Genomic DNA, 10,887 nt, shown 5'->3' on the forward strand with positions numbered 1-10,887 from the left:
TACACTTAAAATGCATTGTGTACTTCTGAGTGTTAAAACGGGGGCGGGGGGACAGAACGGTCAAAACCAACAACAAAAACCACCTCACTTCCTAGGCCTTTCACATGGTTAATTTTTCTTCCTTGTTTAAGATGTCTACATCTGGCCCCCATTTTCTTCTTCCAAAACTCTCATTATCTCCCTCTAGGGGCTTAAGTTTGTTTTTAACTTTATACTTTTATCCGTATTTTTAGAAAAAAATGGGTCAGTATCACTTTAGTTCGTCTACACTTTCACTCTGCTGTTCATTCCTGAACTAGCTTTTAGCCTCTGGGAAAGAAAAAAGGAAAAATATTTTCAGAAACTGGGCCAACCTCTCCGGCCCGCTTCTCCTAAGAAAACAAAACCTAACTGCAACAGTAGCCCTTTCTGGTTTCTTAGCACCTTGTATCGACCCTTTCACAACGCTGTTTTATTGTAACCGTTGATTATCTTTCATCTTAGCTAGATCCTTGGGTTTTTGATGACCTAGTATAGTGCCAAGAGTGTAATCATATATAAAAACATTGCAGCTTAAATCAATGTTTGGTGCATGAATGATTGCTGTACCCACCCAGTCAGCCACAGCACGGGAGAAAGGTTGCAGCCACCAACAAGCTGCAGTGTGGGTCCTTTGACGTCAACTCTCTGGAGAACCTGCGAAGTGTGGCACATACCCTCTGCCCAAGGACTACTTGGACCCTTCAAGCCAGAGTTTCGTTTTTGTTGTGTGTGTGTGTGGTTATGGTGATCATTTCTTTCCCAGCCACTGAGGACAGGCACCGTGGAGCCCTGGGCCTACTGAGGGTCTTCCTCACCCAGATGATGTTTCAGAAGCGAGGTCAGCAGAACCGAGCCCCCGCCTGGGGCGTGGGTTTCCCGGGGATACCCCGGCCCCGCCCCCGAGCGCAGGTCCCGCCCCCCGGTCGGCCGCGGCGGCCGCCGCCGCAGTGGCCTTAGCCGGCAGGGGTCGCGCTGCCCCCGGCAAGCCGCGCAGGCGGGGGTGGGGGAAGCTCCCGCGGCTGGTCGCTTTTCTCCTCCGCCGCTGGTTGGAGCTTTCAAGAAAAGTCTTTTTTCTGTTCGCCCGCTCGCTCGCTCGCTCGCTCCGGGGAACAGGCGGAGGCGTCAAGCCGCAGCCGCCGAGAGCGAGAGAGCGACGCGCACGCAGACGAGCGCGAGCGGCGGCCACGGTCTCCTCAGCGCCCGGTCGTCCACCCCGCAGCTCCCACCCCGGCGCCTCGGCGGGGATTACTGACTGGGCCGGCTGCGCGGCTCCGCGGCTCGGGAGCCATGTTGAGCGCGGGGCTCGGCCACTCGTGAGGCGGCGGGCGGCCCTCGCGGAGCTCCGCACAGCATCGGCCGCGGCGGGCAGGCCTGAGCCGGGCCGGAGTCGCCTCGGGGGCGGCCGCCGCCTACCCGGACCTGCATCCGGTCGCCTAGCCACGGGCGTTGGCGGAGCCGCTCGCCCTCCGCGCCCGGCCTGGGAACGCGACCCTCGCACTTGCTGGTGAGTTGGCGGCGGGGCCGACTGGGACGCGGTGCCTGTCAGCCGGGAGGCTCGGGCGTCCGGGCGGGCAGCGTGGGCTGCGGGTGCCTGGCTGCCGTGGGTGCCGGGCTGCCGTGGGTGCCGGCCTGCGGTGGCCGCCGCGTCCGGGATCCGGGGAGGCGGGAGGAAGGAGGTGGAAAGTCCCCCGAGACACAAAGGTCCCCGGGGCGGGGTGAGCGGCAGCGCGGGGCAGTCGGGGTGGCTGAGGCGGCGGTCGCCGCGGTGCTGCGGGATTCTTGGAGACGCGGGTGGGAACGTGGGGAGCCTCGCGTGGGGAGCCTGGGGGGGCCTGGGGAACAGCGGGCCCACACAAAGCTGGGGGCCCCTCCTGTTGTTGGCGGGTCACACCCCGGACTGTGGGAAACCCTGAGCACCCGGGGGAGGAGGTGCCGCCGTTGTTTCGGTCTCTGTCGCTCTGCTCGGTGTTTGGTGCCCGACGCTTCCGCTCCCCCGCTCAGCCGGGTGGCCCCAGATTTTCTTCACCCCCCCCCACCCCCGCCACATCGCCTCCTCCTGTGGGTTCCCACTCCTTCTCCCCTGCGTTTTACCCACTCCTTTTCGGGTAAGCAGTATTTTGGCTTCAGCATGGAGAACGTTTTGATAATGACAGGATGCCTGACTTGTTCAGACCCCGAACTGCCTTGAACTCCTCTCTCTTCCTCCCACCCTTTCCTTTCTGAGATCTAATGTGTCACATGGCCCTTAACAATTAGCTTTTCTTCTTCAAAAATGGGAAAAGCCTTTAGCCGAAATCCGTGGCGCCTCCCCTTTATGTTCGTGTGTCCATCAAAGACACGTCCGTTGGTCCTGCTTTACCGCCTCTTGAGCCAAATTGATTTTCAAGACACAAGTGGAGAATTTTGTTTGGAGTCTTGTCCGGTCCCAGGGTCAGCAAAGTGCGTTCCAGATAGCAAACCTGTCACTGAACAGGAAATGCTTGACTTGCAGACAGACCATTCTTGCCTCCAAACTTTACTGTTTCTTTTTCTGAGCCTTTGTTGAAGGATTTCTTTTAAAAGGTACAAGAATGTCAAAGTAACAAATTTGAGTTACAGTTCTACATTGATTTTGTTAACCATTGAGCGAAAGAAAATGAATGACACTTTAAGACTCTGATCAGTTGAGTTGACCTAAATCTTCCTTGAAGCTAGAAATACGGCTAAATTTTATGAAAAAATTGGTTGGTGGTAACACCATTGGTTTTATTGTTTGTTTATGAGCCTGAGGAGTTGGCTTATGTATTGAAGGTTGTGATGTCGCTTTGTTAATAAAGTCGTTTCAGTCTTTGTCATTTAACGTCTGCATACTTCTGCAAACAGTGGGTTCCAACAGAAGAAAAAAAATGTGACTAAGGAATAGTCTTTAGTTTTTATTTTTAGTGCTATGAGAGAATATATTATAAGAATGTAAAGAGTGTTGTTCTTCTTTGGCAAACCATCTCGTAGGCCAGAAACGTTAACTGTTTCAATGCTGTGCTTCAAAGAAAAATTGCTGAGCCTTTGAATTTAAGCTGCTTTAAAATTCCCATGCAAGGGCCAGCAGGGTGCTCAGTGGGTAAGGGTGCTTGCATCACTACCGGTGGAAGATGAGAACTGACTCCACAGAGTTGTCCTCTTACTTCCACATGGGCACCACACACATCATGCACACACATATTAACAATAAATATATACAAATACACTTTATTTTTACAATGAAAATAAATCGTTACTGAAATGTGAATGGGAAGAAAATGAAAATAAAATCCACTTGGTGTGGTTTCATTAATGGTGGTGTCACTGTTATATCTTGCGGCTTACTAAGTCTTTAAACTGTTAATACTCAAAATTAACATATCTCAGTTAGGGATCAGTCAGTCTGAATTTGGGGACTTCCTACCCAATCCCACCACTGAATGCCTGTTAGCGAGCTTTGTGAAATTATCAGGGCACATTATTAATCAATGCTTTATATAACATTTATCAAACGATCGCATTGAGGGTACATTTTGTTTCTGCGTACTAATTAATGTCTTCTTAAATAATCAAAATTTGTGTCATTGGGAGGAAATTTACCAACAGGTTAATAAATGTTTCTGTGTGGTGGGTTATTGTTTTTTTTTCCCCTCTCTGTATTTTTCTAAATTTCCATATTTTACAAGTAGGAAAAAATGTAGAATTAAATTTTGGACTATACCTTTGCCTTCATTGATGCACTATTTCAGGGCATGGTGAAGCACACCTTTAATCCCAGCCCTCAGGAGGCAGGGCAGAGGTAGGCAGATCTCTGTGAGTTCAAGGCCAACTGTAAAGCAGTGTAAATATTTGATTGTGAACCCTGGAAGCTATGATAGCTACTGAGGAAGCTATTCAAGGGAAGATGATGTCCCCTAATGTTAAAAAGTTATCTGTGAACACAGGTTCCCCCTCCCCCGGGAAAAATTTCTTTGTTATTGTCTAATAATATTGAATATTTAAAACATGTTCCATTCTGAATCTGTCTGTTCTTTAATCTTTGTACAATTATGGTTTTATGTCCTAGATGTCCTAGAATTCCTCTATATATGTTTTATACATCCAGGTTGGGTAATTCTTAATATATTTATTGTTGTATTGGTGGGGAAAAGCCATTATATGTTAAACCCAGCTTATAGAAATAGTCTTTAGGGTATTCTCTCTGTTTTAGAAATCATCTCTCCTTTTGTACATGGAAAGGGAAGAATAATTTTAGGTTTGTATTGAATTTGAAGTGGGTGATTTTTGCTTAAACTTGAAAATAATTAAAGTCTGTTTTATAAGGTGATTGAGGCATTTTGCATTTTAAATGCTGGTGTAATGATATTTAGAAATGTGCTTTACATAGCACTTACAAATATTAGAAAACTCGTTCTACAGCTCACTAGCATTCAATCTGTAATGTTGCCAATTTCTTTGAACCAGTGGGGAGAGAACTGATTAGACTGGCTTTTGAGGATTCTTATTGTCATTAGTGAATTTGTTGTCATTATTTTGTTCACAGTATAATTAATTGATACTTTCGTGTATGTGTGTGTGTGTGTGTGTGTGTGTGTGTGTGTGTGTGTATTTACTTTTGATGTCTGCAAAGTAGTGACCTGGAAAGAAGAATTTCTAAGAGCCTGAAAAAATGTTTTGAATATAGCTTTCTGTTTCTATCATATTTTTCCCTCCCTGTTGACCAACTTGGAAAATCAATAGACAGCTACCAGTAAATCTAATAATGTTTAGTGTTCTGCAGTAACATGCCCTTGTGGATACTGCTTTTGAGGTAGAGTTACAATTCCATGTGCATCAAGATAGCTAGCCTGTCAGAGACCAGGTTAACAGTTAATTAATGCTCATTTCTTTCTCTAGTTCATATTTGTATACTAAGTGCTTGAGTGTCCCCAAATCCATTTGTCCAGACTTATCCTACTGTGTAATGATTTTTAGAGGTGGGCTTGGGAGAGCTAGTTTTCCAAAGATTCTTGGAAATCTTATTTTCCAAAGATTTCTTTTAAAAGTATTTTTTGGAAAATTATCTCAGTCTACTTTCCTTTTTATAAAAAAATACTATACATTGAGTGGCTTAAAATTTTTTTCTTCACACTTCTGGATTCCAGAGGTCTGAGATCAGGATACCAATTTGGTTAGGTGCCTGGTGAAGGCTCTTTTCCTTGTTTGCAGATGCCTGTCCTGACTGTGGTTTTTTTGCCTTTCCTTGGTGCCTGTAGATGGAGAGGAAGAACAAGAGAAACGGGCAGAGAGAGAGGAAGAGATAAAGGGAAAGAAAATTCGAGAAAGAACTTTCTCTCTTCTAAGGGCACAACTACTTTTATAAGAGCCCACCTTCTGGATCTTACCTAAATCTAATTAGCTTCCTCCAAAACCATTACACTGGTGGGTTAATGTCTCAACATTAAATTGGGGGGCCACTCAAGCATTCAGTACATAATATAAGCTGTGGGAAAGAAATAACTATTAATTGTGTCCTCTGCTAGGCTAGCCACACTGTTACTTTGTTAAATCCTCTCAGGAGGCTTATCACACAGGTTAACCTGTTTTCAAATAGGAAAGCAAAGGTTAAGTGATTGTCTTCAGAGTCCTACCACCAGAGAGACCTGATTCCACTTCAAGCATTCAAAAATGCTATAGTGCCTGTACCAAGATGGCATATAGAAGAGTTCATTAGTATTGGAGCTATACGAACATTGCTAAGTCAGAGAAAAGCTCATTAAATAACTTGCAGACTTCCAACCCCCCATTCTATTTTTGATGTTTGAGACAGAGTTTTACTATGTAGCCCATGCCATTGTGCATTGTCTTGGCTGGGTTGTAGATTTATTTTTCAATCATGGATTTTTTTGAGTTTTTATAATGCATAAAAGGAACATGAATGCTGAAAACACAAAAGAACCTCTCTTTAGATTATACTTGGCACTGTAATATAAGTACATTTTCTTTTTAAAAATTTAATATGTTCACTGATTTTACATGTATTAGCATTAACTTCCATTATTTGAGCCATCTCTCTTGATCAGTTTTATATACCCCATCACAGACTCCCTGAGAAAATCGCCTTAAGGAGGAAACAATGGTTTTGTCTCACAGTTTCAGAGGCTCCAGTCTGCAGAGACTTGGCTCCATGGTTCCTGAGCCTTTGATATTGATATACCTTATTTGAAGTGAAGTATAAAATTTGCACATTTTTATTCATATTGCCACTGAAAATGAAACTGGGGAACACAACACTGAATTAGTAAAACAGGGGAAGGATAGTTGTCTAGAAACAATTTTAAAAAGTTTGGCATAGTAGAAAATAAAAAAAAGATCACAGGTTTTGAATAGTGGAGCATATCGGTTGGCAGTATTTGTAAGAGTAATCTAGAAGCAGGTTACAGGCTAACTTGGAGAGGTAGTAATTTGGCTTTGCTGAGACTTTTTAATTACATGTGAGCTGCACTGACAAGAGGGAAGGGATGCGGCCTTTAAAGATGGTTGTCTTAAATTTAAAAATGTAAAATTATAATAGCATTTTGAGACTTTTTAATTACATGTGAGCTGCACTGACAAGAGGGACGGGATGCGGCCTTTAAAGATGGTTGTCTTAAATTTAAAAATGTAAAATTATCGTATACAGAGAAAATTCTTCTTTTTTTAATAAAGTCAGATTTATTGAGTTAAAATTTACGTACAGTAACATTTGCTAATTTGAAATGTTCATTTTGTTGTTTACAATTACATGACCACCACCACACCCAAGTCTCAAAATGCTATTATTATTCCTAAAACTGCTCTTGTTGGCTGATCTCCTGTCCGTGGAGTCAGATATTCCTGTCTCCATGGCTCATGCCTTTTTGAGAACTTCATACAATATCACACAATATGTCACCTTTTGTAATGATATATTTGTTTCATTTAGCTTTTAAGATTTATCCACATTGTTAGGTCTGTAGTCTCTGTCTTATGACTCTGAAATTCCGTTGTTGAATATTTCACAATTTATCTATTCCTCAGATCATGGTTTAGGTTTATTTTGTTATTGTTGTTTTGTTTTTTGATAGAACCACAAGACCTCTTGGGATTTCTTTATTCTTGTTCATTTTTCTGTTTTATTCAGATTACTAAATATGTAGAGTGACCTATTTTATTTTATTTATTTATTTATTTTCAACTTTTACAAAAACTTTATTGAGAATTTCATACATGCATATAAGGTGTTTTGATCAAATCCATGCCCACTCTCTCCCTTCCAACACCTCCCATATCTCCCCATCACTTTTTCCTTTTTCTTTTTTTTCTTCTTTTGCTTATTTTTATGGCGCTTTGGGGGAACTCTTAACATTCCCCCTTCTGAAGAGGTAACCCTAAAATCTTTTAAGAATTAGATACAAGCTCCCAAATTCTTTTGACATTTTTGGCCTTTGGAACAGAGTATGTTGCTAACGGTCCCAAAGACATTTTGATGTTTAGCAAAGAAACTGGCTACTTTTCTTTGGAGTCTTTTTACCCCAACTGCCTAGCCAGTTCCTACCTCCTATTCTTATCATGCCATCCTCTGAAGGGGTTACCCAAATTGCCAATAGGGAATAGGGACGCAGACCACTCTGGCTTCTTCCATGCTGAACAGGGATGCAGGGTGAGGCAATTGGAGTACCCCTTCAGTGGGTCTATCCAAAAGACTCTCAAATTGAATAAATCTTACCTCTAAGGGGAAAAGAAACTCCTTGACTGGTGAACAGGAGATGTGAAGGAGAAGTAAAGGCAAGAGTAATTAGCATTACAAGCTCTAAACAGGGAACTAGAAAAAAGTCAGAACAGAGCACTTTTCAAATGTTCGTTCATATGAGAGTCCATTGGAATTTCTTGACAAGGGCTTCCAAAAGCATCCCTCTATTGGGTTCCTTCTCATTTTTCTTTTGTCTTCCAAGGTGGGACTCTAGAGTGCTGGATTCAGGGTTTGCTTTCAGGTATTTTGATAGCTGTTGGAGTGGTTAGAATTAGTGTCAGTTCCCTCTCAAAGGGAACTCTAAATAGGGGGAGAGAACAAATTTATCCATCATTTTAGAACAGTAGCTGGTTGTCTCCCTTAGCTATAGGTGGGCACTATAGTATTGGAGACCAAGATTTGAAGTCTAGTCTTACATCTGAGCAGCACTTTCTGGTTAGAAACAAAATCATCAATGAGAAATAATTGTCTAAATAACTTTTTATATAGGCTTAAGCCTAATGTCTGGGAAGTGTATTCCCTTGAAGTCTTAAAGAAGTATACTGATGACTTTACTCTTTAGTTATGCTTTCCTTTTGGGTGTTTAAGATCATGCAGTTGGCCCAAATAAATCAATTTTTACACTTAAGGTCATTTGAAGATCTGTTCCTCAGGGATCATATGGGCTTGGGAGGAACTCCTGGCTCCTTTCTTTTACCAGTTCCATCTGTGTGATGATAAGTCAAAGGTCCTGTTCGACCATATCTGGCTTCACTTGGAAGCATTAATGAGATGTTTCCTCTAAGTTGATCCTCCTCTTTGTAGACTGGACACTGGTTCAAGTCCATCTCATGGGGTCTCCATGTCCTCCCAAAACAAGAGGACAGGTGACTCACCACAATTACAGGACATTTCGAGAGATGATCCATAGTCCCCTAGAACTTGGTCGACCTTGGAGGGCAAGGGGCAATAATTGTCCTTTAAGTCCCTTTGACCACATTAGTATAGACCTCAAATTATGGCTGTTAAACATCCAATAAGGTTAGTTCCACCCGTGTGATATTTTTAATTATCATATATAGATAAGGCTTGGGTAAAGAACCCAATATTCTCAGATAAACATTGACTAGATTTATATTTTGTTCGTTAAACTAGTTGACTAAGTTATGACCATAGAAATTTTAAGATTATGTGTGTATTATTTTTGTCTCATCCTTTATATATAACAAACCTAAACAGACCTTCATCACTTGCTTAGGCTTTCTCATTTTTTCTATTTTGGAAAATATCTCCATTCCCATATCCTTTTAACATCTTTTACATTTTCATTTTCTTTCTTTTTTAAAGAATAATTATGAGACATAATAGCATTAACAAATAAATTCTTATTACTAAAGGTCTAAAAACAGTGGTATCAGGCATTTTAACTGAAAAGCATTAATTCCTGTTGAAATCTAGTTCTTTAGTTGTGTGGTGCTACATTTCAATGCACCGGAGGTGAAGCACAGAATTGTGTTCAAAGGATAGAGCAGTGTACTTAACTGTCATTCCTGCCACCCAATCCTTTATGTTCATGGTTGGTAATTGATTAAGAGTTAGTTTTCACCACAACAGTGACTGGCACAGCAAACTACATTGAGGCAGTAGTGGCACTTTTATCTGGGGGTAATCAGCAGCTACCTAATTGAACTTAAAGCCTCCTCAATGAGAAAGAACCCTTGTGTGATACTGTAAACATAGCCAAATACACATGGCTGGAGAAGTCATAGATCTTAGAGAAGACCCTAAGACTGTCACATTCCTAGACAAATGCAATTTCCTACTATATGCTAAATACGGATCCTTATATTTACAGACAAGTACATTAGTATACTAGTCACCACTCATCAAAGAAGCTTCTTTTGCAACAGACAGAGACTATTACAGAGTTCCACAACTAGTCACACACAGAGAATAAGTGTCTGTGAAATGCCCAACCCTAAGTGATACATCTGCAACGGAGAACAAGGGGTAGAGAGAATACTAATGCATCTCTTAACTCTCATCAGTGAAGCTCCCTCATACAACAGAGGGAGCACAAAAGATCACAGATGGCTAAAGTGCAGAGAATAAGTCTGAAGAGTGTGGGTCCCTGAACAGGATTCCAATACTGAACCTCACCCACCCAGGGCTGAGACCATTGTGGATGAGGGGCAGAAAGATTGTAAGAGCCAAGGAAGGAAGTGAATGACCATATGGAAAAAGGGTCTTACAGGCTCCTAGACCTTGCTCATATGAATCCATAGCAATGGTGTCAGCATGCAAAACACTCATGCAAACTCAAGCATACAAAAACCCAGCATAGAACTGGCGAAAGGGGCAGCAGGCCCCAATCTTAACTGAAGAACTATTGGCAACTGATAACTGCTGGGTGAGGGAGAGCTGATCTTTAAGGGAGTGACTCTAGATAGGCTGACTAGACTCCAGTGGATGAACTTGCACTGAAGGACACCTGGGTACTCTAACTTGACTGGATAGCCCTTAACATAAATGACAGAATGCTGAATTGGGGGGGGGGGTTATAAAGATGATTAAGATGTTTTGTATGAAATAAACAAAAATTTAATAAAAAAAATTAAAAAAAGATGTCATACTTCAAATAAGAAAAAAACTTTATTTCCCCATATAATTAATGTAATTAAATAAAAGCTGTTTTCATGTTCTACTTTTTAAATTAAAGACTTTATTAAAATTCCATTTTAAATATACCAGTGCTGGTGTCAGTGTTTTATAATTAATGCATTTACTTTTACAAATCACAGATTATGGATTGGTAACATCTTGCTTAAAATGTAACACTTAAAAGTGAGCTTTCTTCTTGTGAGCCAGAGTTCTGGTCTCTTCCTGTGAACTGAAGCCATGGTCCACTCCGGTGAGCCTGGAGCTGTAGTCTCCTCCTGTGAACCTGGACCTGTGGTCCCCTCACATGAGCCTAGAGTTTTGGTCCCCAACTCTGAGCCAGCATTCCACATTCCTCTGGTGGTAGGTTGATAGTGGAGCAGATTGGAGGATGGAGGACTTTCTGATGTTGGGCAGCAGTTTCAGCCTTCTCTGAGTGACTGACTGCATTACCCTCAAACCCCGCCTACCCCCCCCCCCCC

General features: G+C 42.3%; 1 protein-coding gene across 1 annotated transcript in view; it reads left to right on the forward strand.

Annotated features, from left to right (window-relative positions):
* The first annotated feature begins 995 nt into the window (after nucleotides 1-995).
* Cdk17 (cyclin dependent kinase 17) overlaps nucleotides 996-10,887 on the forward strand; it is a 108,550-nt gene continuing 98,658 nt past the window's right edge. The window contains exon 1 of the mRNA XM_008832061.3: nucleotides 996-1,525. The gene's annotated coding sequence lies outside the window, so the exon portion shown is untranslated. The remainder of the gene's footprint in view (nucleotides 1,526-10,887) is intronic.

The sequence above is a fragment of the Nannospalax galili genome, unplaced genomic scaffold (assembly GCF_000622305.1).
Source record: "Nannospalax galili isolate Female #2095 unplaced genomic scaffold, S.galili_v1.0 scaffold734, whole genome shotgun sequence".
NCBI classification, from domain to species: Eukaryota; Metazoa; Chordata; class Mammalia; order Rodentia; family Spalacidae; genus Nannospalax; species Nannospalax galili.